An 11,880-nucleotide genomic window follows, 5' to 3' on the forward strand; every position below is an offset into this window, starting at 1 on the left:
TTACAAAGTTCTTTGGACCAGAACAAGACTAAAGCATCTTGCGATTATTTTGAGATAAAATTTTAAAATTACTATCCACTGCCAAAAAAATATTTAAACGAACAACACTTTTCCTAGATCAAACACTGTGACTATAATTAAATAAGTTAATCATGGTGCTCAACCTTTCAAGTTCAAAGATTAAACCAGATTAAAGGCCCTACTAGTCCTCCGCATTTGAATCTCAAAATGAAGTTATACATGTTAAATAGGGTTAGACATGGGTTTAAGACAGAGGTCTATTTTAATTTGTACAGCATTACAAGATCTTTTATGCGCATAAATGAAGCAACCCTTATGGATCGAATAGGGTTCTCGAGCAGCTCCAGTGTGATGAATATGTATGTTTTGTGTAGCACTTAATTCCAGTTTAAAATAAATATATAAAATCTTCATAGAAACAAGCTTTGTCTCTGTGACTCCACTCAAACAATGCAGTATCCAAGAAAAGGGTTAAAGATGGGTACCTCGAAAAATTAATTCGATACAAGGAGAATTGAACTGGGCATCTCTAACATATAGATTCCAGAGAATTGAAGCAGTTTGACTCTTTCCCTGTGCCTATTGATACAAATTTTTTGAACAAAACATCTCTGTGGTCGACAAAATACCCTCGCTGTTTTGAGAAAAACTAGTTATAAATAAGTAGAAATGAATAAGATGAAAAAAAAAATAGCATCGGAAGGCAGAGCCTTTGTTCAGACTACACCATTTTGGATTGCTACCTGTCCCCTTCGAAACGTCACTTTTGCCCATTCTAAACTGGAATGTCTATCATACCAACGACACCAACGAAATAGAAGTAATTTTTATATATCATTTTAAAATTTTACTCACTTTTTTGAAATTTTATAACATACATTTTGATTTATTAACTTTGTTGAATGGATTTGGAAAGGTTTATATTGCTAATTTGTTCCTAAAGATCTAGCGGAATTGATAATTTGTTGGGATTATTTAAATAAGGTTTAGATTCAAAGTTGATTAATTGTTATTATAATTTCGAAGTTAGTATTAATACTTTATAAGTTAGCATGTAGTAGATAATTTATGACTTTGTAAAGTTCAACGCATTTCTCATAGATAATTTATGATTTTGTAAGTGTCCAAGTATTTTTTTTAATAGTAGTTTCATTACAATGAATTAATATTAATTTATTATTATGTACAAATATTAATGGGTTTTAGTTTTGAATTGTCTTTCTATAAGGAAGCATATATTCTTAGTCATCAAGCTTATTCATGTTATATTATTTTTGTAACTTTATCATAGTTAACTAATACATTAATTTTTACGAATCAAATTTTAATGGTGAATGGGGGTTTAGCTTGAATACTAGGGGTGGTGGTTTGTCATCCCATCCACCCGGGTTCAAGTCCCCGAAGACGTGGCCCGTCATAGTAACGTTGGAGGGATAGCCATCCCATTGGAGTCTGGGATCATGGCTCTAGTATCGATGGTCTTTGAACGTCTTGGTCCTAGGTTGAACTATGAGTTCCTTATCAAAATTAATGTTCAAAAAAAAAGAGCAAACCCAAATGAAAAATAAAATAAATCATCCAAACTAGATATAAAGATAAATGAACCTTAGCAAATCGTTTCCAAAAAAAATAAAACAACCATTTTATTAAAAAAAAAAAAAAACATTTTATTTTTGAAGAATTCTTTGGCGAAAATCACATGGAGAAATTTTTGTCGACGTGTTTCGAATGGTTCGAAACGCGTCGACAAAAATTTCTCCATGTGATTTTCGCTGAAGAATTCTTCAAAAATTTGATATGGATCACAGAAGTCTCAATTCAATAACATTTTATTTCATAAACTCTAAACAAATATTAAAAAAGGCAATAAATATTTTAAATTTATAATTAAAAAAAATGGGCAATGAATGTTTTAAATTTGCAATAAAACTACATGGCATAAATTGAAACTTATAATAAAAATCACTGCTATATATTTTTATTGGATTAGTTGGTAAGTTGAAACTTATAATAAAAATGAATTTGTTATATAGTTTTATTGGAATTGATTTTGTACATTAACAACTATTAACAAGTGTTATATAAGAGTTAATTTTTGTCTCTTAGTTTAAATATAGCTAAATAAAAATAAAAATATTGAATTCAAGTTAGTGTTGAGATTTAGAATATTTAGGGTTTACTAATTGGTAAATTGAGGTATTTTGTTAATTGTAATTATGTATTGTTTGCAAGTATGAACAACTTTGTTGCTAATTTCATTTGTTGAAATATGAATCCATCCACCAAAACCCCTTCTCATCATTAAGTTAAAAGGTTGTTCTATTAAAATGTTTAACCTAAGAGTCTCATGCTAAATTTCTACTATTTTCAGTTTATTTACTTTATTATATTATTCTAAAATACCTTGTAAATGATTTGTCAACCCAACTATAGCAATCTTGGAATGCTTATTTTCCTACTCGCTGATCACATAAACAAGGTTTTGAAGAATGACAATTAGACTCTCTTTTCTTGAGGTTCAATAGACCACTTTAGTCTTAGTGGACGTTAACCATCATCATCATTATCAATATTTTATTAATTGTATTATTAGCAAGATAATAATATTGAGAGAATTATATAAAAGTAAAAGATATATAATATATATTTATTTTATATTTATATATGTAGAAAAGGTATTATATAAAAGTAAAAGATATATAATATATATTTATTTTATATTTATATATGTAGAAAAGATATGTATAATAAAATTTTGACATCTTAAATGACCACGAGCCTGACTCTGATCATAGGTCTTTACTTACAACTCTCAATTTTGTTATGCATAGAGATCCCATAGAAAATAATCCTTATAGCCAAAAGAACTTAATATTTGATAGAAATAAAAACGATCTCTTTCTAAATGAATTAAAAACCAATTTGCTTCCTTTATCTAGGATAGACAACATAGAAGACCTCTATCACAATTTTACTACAACCCTCTCATATTCTATTAACAAGTTCTCAATTGAAGTTTCAAATAATAAAAGAAATAACAAAACCAACCCATGGTATGACAAAGATTGTAAAAGTGCAAGGAGAGCAATTAAGGAGGTTGTTGATGAATCTCTTAAAATGGACAAGATAAAAATATACAAAGCCCTAACTAAAAGGAAAAAGAGGCAGTACATTCATAAAAGACAAGAGAATCTCTTACACCTCTCTAAGGTAGCTCCTAAGAAATTTTGGAGGCAGATTCTGACTAGGAAAACTAAAGATAATAATAAAATTGTTTTACACGATTAGAATTCCTATCTCAAAAAGCTTTATGAATCTCCTAATGTCATGGATAACTTTGAAACCCTGCTCACAACGAAAGAAGTTTTCTCATTAGAAGACATTGATTTTGGGATTAAACGCTGGCAAATGGGAAAGCTAAGGACACTGAAGGTTACTAGGCAGAAATCTTAAAAATTGGTTGTCTTGTCCTCATCCCCCACATCCACAAGCTTTTCAATCAAGCAGTCAAGCAAGGGTTCCCTAAACCATGGACTGAGAGCCTCATTATCCCTATTTTTACAAGTGGGGATACAAATAACGCCTCTAATTATCAGACAATTATGATCAACCCTTTCTTAGCCAAGTTCTATGGTATTATTTTGGAAAAGAAGTTGAGCATATGGCTTGAAACTGAAGGTAAGCGAGCTAAAGGCCAAACGGGTTTTAGAAGGCATCACTCAACAACAGACCACCTCGTTACGCTTAGGATCATTGTGGAGGAATGTCGTAATGATAAATCCAATCTCTTTTGTTACTTTGTAGACTTTAGAAATTCTTTCAATACGGTTCCTAAAAACAACCTTTCGAATAGATTAGAAGAGCTAAAGGTTCCTTTCGAGTTGAGAGTTGCCACTATAAGGTTTATACGAAAATGTAATTTCCAAGCTGAAAAGAAATGGGGGGTGGTCAAAAGATATTAAATGTAATATTGAAGTTAAACAAGGTTGCCCCCTCTCCCCTACCCTATTTGGCATTTACATCGACAAGCTTGAAGGTTATTTAAAGGAAGCAGGATGTGCTGGCACGGTCTTAGCTGGGATAGTCATCATCCTTCTTCTCTATGCTGACAATATTGTTCTTCTCGCAAGGTGCCCATCTAATCTTGATAAGCAACTTAGGCTTCTTAAGGATTTTTGCTCTACCATGGTATGACTGTTAACACTGACAAAACAAAAGTTATGATTATCAAATCCAAGAAGGACACATACGCTAATTTTATGTATGACAATAATAACTTGGAGGAAGTGTATTCCTACAAGTACCTAGGAATTGATATTCATCACAAGCTCAACTGGAACTATAACATTGAGAAAGGGATTAATGGGGGGTGGAAAGCTTATTTTGGTCTTGAAAATAATTGTAAAACGGCAAACCTCGTAATGTGGGATAAAAAGAAGATCCTCTTTGAAACTTTAGTCACTCTTGTTAACTTATATGGATGTGAGGTCTGGGGTTGCAACATCTCTAGAGAATCATGGAGAAAGATTGAGCAAATCCATAAGCATTTTATAATGTATAACCTGAAAATTAAAAGCAATACACCCTATCTTATTCTCCTTATAGAAGTAGGTCTTTCCCCTATCGAGAGCCTAGTTATGACTAGGCTTCTGTTGTACAAGCACAGACTCAATAACATAGGAGATCATAGACTTCTTAAGCTAGCTTTAAATTCTAGCCAAAACCACCTAAGGCTCAAGCAGGGGTGGTATAAAGACATGAGGGCCTGGTTAAACCATTGGGAGATCAACGAGAATGATGCATTGCAAAACATTAATAACATTAAAAATATTGTTACTTCTAAGTTCAAAGAAAAAATGTGGTGTGAGAAAGATTTAGCAGCTAAAAGAAAATTAAGTTATTATAAGAAGGTCATCAACCCATCCTAGAAGATCAAAAGTATCTCTCTGTTTTATAGCTCAAAGAAGAAAATTAATATAGCGAAGAATAGAACCAACTCTCATGAGCTCCATAGTGAAACAGGTCGTTGGGCAGTTCCTAAAACACCATGGATGGAAAGGATCTGCCATTTATGTGAGAATAGGAACATCGAGGATGAAAACCGCTTCCTCTTAGAGCGCCCCGCGTACAACCACATTAGATCTCAGTTTCATAATCTTTGTCACAATATTGACCTTCCTAGCCTTTTACGATGTCAAAATTATAGTGAGTTCGGGAAGCTTCTCTCCAAGCTTTTTGAGCATAAGAATAAAATCCTAAATCAAACTAAATAATTTGGTTCTTTAGGTCCGATAGACCAAAGTTTGATTTGAGTAAACGTTAACCACCATCATCATCAAAAAAATTTCCTATTTTAAAAATATATATAAAGTATTTATTATTTATTTATTATAAATGAAAGTGAATAACCACAATTTTTACTCTATAATGAAATTGACAAAATATTAAATTTAATTTATCAATTTAGATTTTTATTTTATTTTATAATACTATTACTCTTTTGTAACTTTTCATGTCTTAAACTTGTTGCGGGGATAATAATGGACAAAATATTAAATTTAATTTATCAATTTAGATTTTTATTTTATTTTATAATACTATTACTCTTTTCCCGTAACTTTTCATGTCTTAAACTTGTTGCGGGGATAATAATGAAGGTGGCCATAAGATAATTTTGGAAGACATCAAAATTAAACCTACTCCCAACCAGCACATATCAACGAGAAGGGATGGAGACCAAAAGTAAGCAAATTTCGGCGAAGGAAATGTGGTCAGCGGATTTATACATAGCATTAAAATCATGTTAAATACATTTGCTGCGTGTATGTTTGCCATTATTGTTATCACCTACTCCACATTATCTCATTTCAATCCAAAATTGTATGCATTTGACCTACAAAGTTTACTTTAAATTAGGGAAACGCAACACCTATGAGACTTTGATCACGAGAAATCTGAAGCTGCAAGATTTGGTGCATCTTTGTAACCTAAGAAGATTTAATATTAATTTTTGTAACCCAAGAAGATTTAATATTAATTTTTGTATTTATTTTTGTTTTTTTTGTGTTGAAATTTTTGTATTTTTGGGTTTGTTAATAGAGGTAATGAGCAATAATATGTCCAAATTGAAGATAATATGTTGAAGATAAATAAAATAAAATTATTATTAAAAAATAATAAATTTCAATCTACAATGAAAAGTCATATGAAGGTTGCAATTTTTTTTTGTCAAAGTCAAACTAATATGGGTTTGACTCAAAAAAACTCATGCATTATCTACTATTTATAGCAAGGATAATAATTATCATCATTTTTATATGTATCGTGTATTAAAATTATTGTTTTTAAATCTTTAAATATTAATATATTTACATATTTATTAAAATGTTTTTATATTTTAACTTCTTAAATGTTTATTAAAATTATTAGAAGTTTTGTTCCATGTTGGTAACTTGATTTGTTGGGAGCGTGATTTGTTCTCTAATCCATTCGGATTCAACTCTAAGGGACATGTTTGGCACATTGTGATAAGGCTTTAAGAGAAGGCACCACGCCCACATGGTGTCTCGACTTGTGCTAAGTCATAAGTTATTGGTATATCTAGCTTGTGGGGTATTGGATGTACTCTTAGTGTTAGTGGAAGTGGGGAGATTTGATCCTCAACCTTGACTAGATTACTCCAACATGTTATTGATTCACTATAGTTTAATATATATAGAGAGAGAGACAGAGAGAGAGGGGTTAAACATCTTCACATACCAAAAACTTGGTGTAGCATAAATTTTATAAAGGTGTATGTACTCTACACCCCTCTGGATTTGAACTTGTGGCCTTTTAAGAGGAAACACGTGTTCTTAACTGCTAGGTTCATTATCTTAACCATACATGAAGGCCATAAGGAAATGTAATAATCTAGACATAAGTATTATTGTTCTTCATTATTGTTCTAGACTCAGTGAATGTCTTCTCAGGTTGTCCTCAGTTAATGGGCCAATTCGAGAACCAACATTCTTTTGGGATTAAATAAGTAAATCAAATATTCTTGTCCTTAATTAGCTATTAGAAATAATTATATCAAATACTATAATTGTTTGTGCAGGATAAATTAATGTTTATACTTGATATCATGTTGTTTTAACTACACATTTCAATTATATGTATTTAAGTTAGTTTTTTCTATTTTCCTTCTTTTTCTTTTATTTTAGATTTTAAATTATACTAACCCTAATGTGTGTGTGAGTTATGATATATATTATTTAAATTATATATTGTTTAAACCCCCCCCCCCCCTCTCTCTCTCTCTCTAGATGTGTGTGTGTGTGAGAGAGAGAGAGAAAGAGATCGGTTAAACATCTTCACATACCAAAAACTTGGTGTAGCATAAATTTTATAAAGGTGTATGTACTCTACACCCCTCTCGATTTGAACTTGTGGCCTTTTAAGAAGAAACACATGTTCTTAACTACTAGGTTCATTATCTTAACCATACATGAAGGCCATAATGAAAATGTAATAATCTAGACATAAGCGTTATTGTTCTTCATATATATATATATGAAGAACAATAACGCTTATGTCTAGATTATTACATTTTCATTATGGCCTTCATGTATGGTTAAGCATATATATATATATATATATATATATATATATATATATATATATATATATATATATATATATATATATATATATATATATTCAATTGGGTTTAGTTCAGTTGATTAGGAGAAATGTTGTTATCCTCCCCACTCAGGTCTGAGATGTGACATGTTGAGCTCATGCTAAGTATTTCATGTAATGGCTTCGACCTTGTTGTTAAGAAATCTCTTCATGTTATAAAACAAAATTTAGTATGATAGATTTTTCCATAAGTTTTTGAAACTAATATTGTAGTACAAAGGTTAGGACCAAAACCAATTGATCATTGTTGACTTTATGTGGCTAAGTGCACACTCCATATTATGTCTATCATCTCACACCATTTATGTCTCACCATCTCAACTATAGGATCTACATTAAAGGCAAAGTGTTTGGCACCCAAGAGCTTGAAGTGTGTTTGTGACAAGAAATATGGTTTGTCATGAATCCCTCAAGACCTGAGAAAATCATTTAAGAGTCAAGGAATATTTGTTGTTTGCCACATGTAGCAAGCAAAGCTTGTATGATGCATTCCACCTACAAGTCATCGATATGAACACATCTTGTAACCAACAAATGAAGGTGATTATAATCTACATGCTTCTACAATCATTGAATAACACAAAATCAATGAAATGCATGGTGTACTAACCCTACGATTGTTTAATGTTATAAATGTGGGAAAAAAGAGAATTAAAGACAACAAGATCATTAAAAGCCACTTCAATCCAATATGAAATCCATTCCAACCCGATTCCCATTCTCCAATACACCAATCTTATTGTGGCCATATATAGTCAGTGAAGGCTACAAGATTTGGTTTGTTTGAAGGTTCAACAAGATACAAAAGGTAACTAGCTTTAATGCTTGTACAACCACCAAATATCACGGAATCAATATGATGCAGGGTCGGTGAACCCCATGCTACAAACCATAGAGGATGAAGTAAGCATTTATTAGCCAACATAATAAAAAAAACACAACAGTTAACGAAGATATGCAACCTTTCACTTACGTATAATCATCAAAACCATTTGACTCATGACGAATATGTCTTCAAACCTACATCATCATGTTGAACGTTCTATTATCCAAGAAGCATGCATTCAACACAATAAGAAGTATTAACTTGTCTATCTAAGGAATTCATTTATCAAGTGAGGGTGTAGTTGGGCTTAGCACATACACCAATTGCATTATGTACCTTAGTTGTCATCTAAAAAAAATCTTCAGGAATGCCCTAAAGGACCAAGTTATTAGCCTAATTCAACATAATGATCCTAGCACCAAACTAATGTTCTATATAGTAATGACATTTTGTGCTAGGCCTAAATGCCAACTCTAAATATTTGAACCATGTGCTATTAAGAAGCAACAAAGAATAACTTTGAAATAATTTACCTATGGAAAGATGTGATACCATCATGAGTTCATGGATGAAGTCATTGAAAGTTATTTGTTCAAACAATGAAGTAAGTGTGTCCTTTGGATGAGTTTGTATTAAAAATCCATAGGTTGGTTATCTTCCTCTCAAAATACTCCAAATATATTTCTATTTTGTGAAGTCGTTTATGCCATTGAAGAGTGTCAATTAGGCCATTATGAATTAAAGATTCTCGATATATTTAGCATATAATATGGTTATGCTTAATTCTCCTTTGGCACAAGCCATCGCGGTCCTCCTCAAAGATCATCCATACATGCTATAGTGACTAAAAATGATCATGTCATATCTAATACCATTTACATACACATATTTTTGCAAGAGCGAGCTAGCTTAAATAGATAATCAAAGTCTACATGGCAAATGTCTTGGATCAAAAATACTTTCTCAAATTTGGAAGATCAATCTTGATTATGTTCATATACAAAGGCACAGACATTTAGCTAGTATGTTTGATGTTGAGGGTAGTGATTTGATAATGTGACATTATGTGCATTTTATTCCAATTGAAATTATTGATGAAACATCCACTTTATATGTTCCTTTGGTAGACAAGTTACTTATTACAACAAAATCTAAAACCCACAAAAGTGTAAAGACCCAAGCACCAAGGTGATAGCTTTGTGTAACTCAAAAAGGTTGCACACTGTCACCTCAACAATTTTTCCTCTCACTTTGAATTAGCTCTCATCTAGAAAAAGGGGACTATACTTAAGGGTACTATCCTTAAAGTAGTACTATTAAGTAAATGGAGTGGAAGCTTAAGGTGAAAACGAAGAGTAAACCTTGATAAAACAAAGGTTGTTATGTATAGTACAGTATGTGGAAATGAAAGTGAACATGAGAAAGGAAGATAAATAAGATAGGGAATGAAGGAAACAAAAAAAAAGGGAAATGAGATGGGAAGAAACCAGTGTCTATCAATTTATTGGGTTAATGGAGTCATGGAATATTGCATGAATAAAAGAGTTAGTTTGCAACAATCAACTACTTTGAGGTAGGTTATAGGGTAGAAAAGGCTAATTTTCCATTTTTAATCAACGTATTTTGATGAAAGAACTAGAATTTGCTGGAAAATATTATGGAAACTTATGTTATAGAGATAGAGGTACCATTCATCAATGTTAACGTGGAGGTGGTGTTTTATTGTATTGATTATTAATCAAATTAACAATTAAAAGACAATAATGCGCAAATAAAACATCAAGGAATTCAAGAGGGAAAGGTTTGTTACATTGATTTACTCTTGAATGAATAAGTCTTCACATTAACATGATAGAAAGAGGTTTCTACAATAAATTCTCAACAATTTAATTGCATAAAAAACAGATCTTCCAACAAAGTAGATTCAATACCTCACTTCTTCATTAAGTCTTTAAAAAGGATAAACATATGAGCCCATTAGCCATCATCGGTTGTAAGCTTTTTTCCCCTCGATCACTTCACTCCCAATCTTAATCATGATCCAGATTAGATCATTATATTATTTTTCATCCATCTCAATGCTTTCATAATGGAAAAAGTGGAGCAATCAACTCTGAGGACCATTTTTACCGGCGGGATGCAATTTGGCCAATTAGGGTATGAAACCTTCCTTGAGCATTTTGAGACAAAAAAAAATTGACATTTATTTGGTGTACAACTTTTTTTCTTTAGCATAGAACCTATTTGTCCTATTATGCACACAAATACCTTTCCAATGGTGCAAGAATCGCCTAAATTGGTGTTTGTATGCAAAAGTTATGCCACTCAGAAGTTCGTCTTCCTATTTTGGCCACCATAGTTTGAGATGGATTCACGTCAATGTTGATATTTGGTAGCTTAGGAGGTACTCCAAGCCCTAGGGTTTGGGGTTTAGAGGTTGGAGCACCACAAAGGTGATTTGTGGGCTTTTCACTCAAGCTTGTGGGTGTGAAACCACTAGTGGATTTTGACATGTGATGATTTGAGATGATAGAGGACCTTGAGAGGAGAAAGAGGCAACGAAATCACTAAAATCCGAGCTCTAGAAGTCGAGATATTATTTTTTTATGTGGTTGGTGGCTTTTGTGGGTGATAATTCATGTAGGCCTTTGTTTTATGAAAGTTGTACAAACCCACTAAAATAGTTTGTTGAAGCCCTTAATAAAGATATAAATTAAGGTTGGAGTCATTTGAACACATCTAAGAAGCATCTTTCATAATCTAAGCATCAACTGAGGTAGCCACAGCTCAAGAGGGAAGGTTGAGGCTGAGAAGGAGGACTATTTGAACTATGTTCATGTCTATTTCAGGGGTTGAGTAGGAGCAGAGGCAGGCCAAGGCCTTAAGGGACAATTATGGGAAGAGTTTGAAGCTTGTTTTGTGTGGGCAGGTCTCTAAACAAGGAGTTGTGGGTCTATATTGGAAGTTGTAGGAGGGTTGTGCTCCTCACCTTAGAAATAGGAGGAGTTTCATGTCTAATTTAGGGCTAGTATTAGCCTAGAACAACAATGTATATAGAGCATACCTTATTTTGAGGTTGGCCGCAGCTATTAGATGTGTTTTGGAGCAATGGAAGAGGGCTAAAGTGTTGGTAATTAGCCCTAACCAGGTCACTGAAACCTACAACGGAGAAGTAGACCAAAACAAGGAGATTTAAGGTATTTATTGATGTGTTAATGTTGAATTGATGCTAGTGGATGTAGTGACCAGGTTGGACAAGTTGGTTCATTTGGTATTGGGCATTTAAGGTCTATTAGAGGGTAGCATGAAAGTACCCAAATATGAGCCCTAAGTGCAACACCTTCATGGAC

At 32.3% G+C, this 11,880-nt stretch overlaps 1 protein-coding gene across 1 annotated transcript in view; it reads right to left on the bottom strand.

Annotated features, from left to right (window-relative positions):
- The window catches only part of LOC149163255 (uncharacterized), a 76,809-nt gene extending 76,022 nt beyond the window's left edge, over positions 1-787 (bottom strand). Inside the window, 1 exon segment of the mRNA XM_089431652.1 lies at positions 507-787. The gene's annotated coding sequence lies outside the window, so the exon portion shown is untranslated.
- Between the last annotated feature and the right edge of the window lie 11,093 nt (positions 788-11,880).

This window comes from Pinus tabuliformis, chromosome 5_1 (assembly GCF_031772625.1).
Source record: "Pinus tabuliformis cultivar Carrire ecotype Pingquan chromosome 5_1, CPIR1, whole genome shotgun sequence".
In the NCBI taxonomy this organism is placed as follows: domain Eukaryota; kingdom Viridiplantae; phylum Streptophyta; class Pinopsida; order Pinales; family Pinaceae; genus Pinus; species Pinus tabuliformis.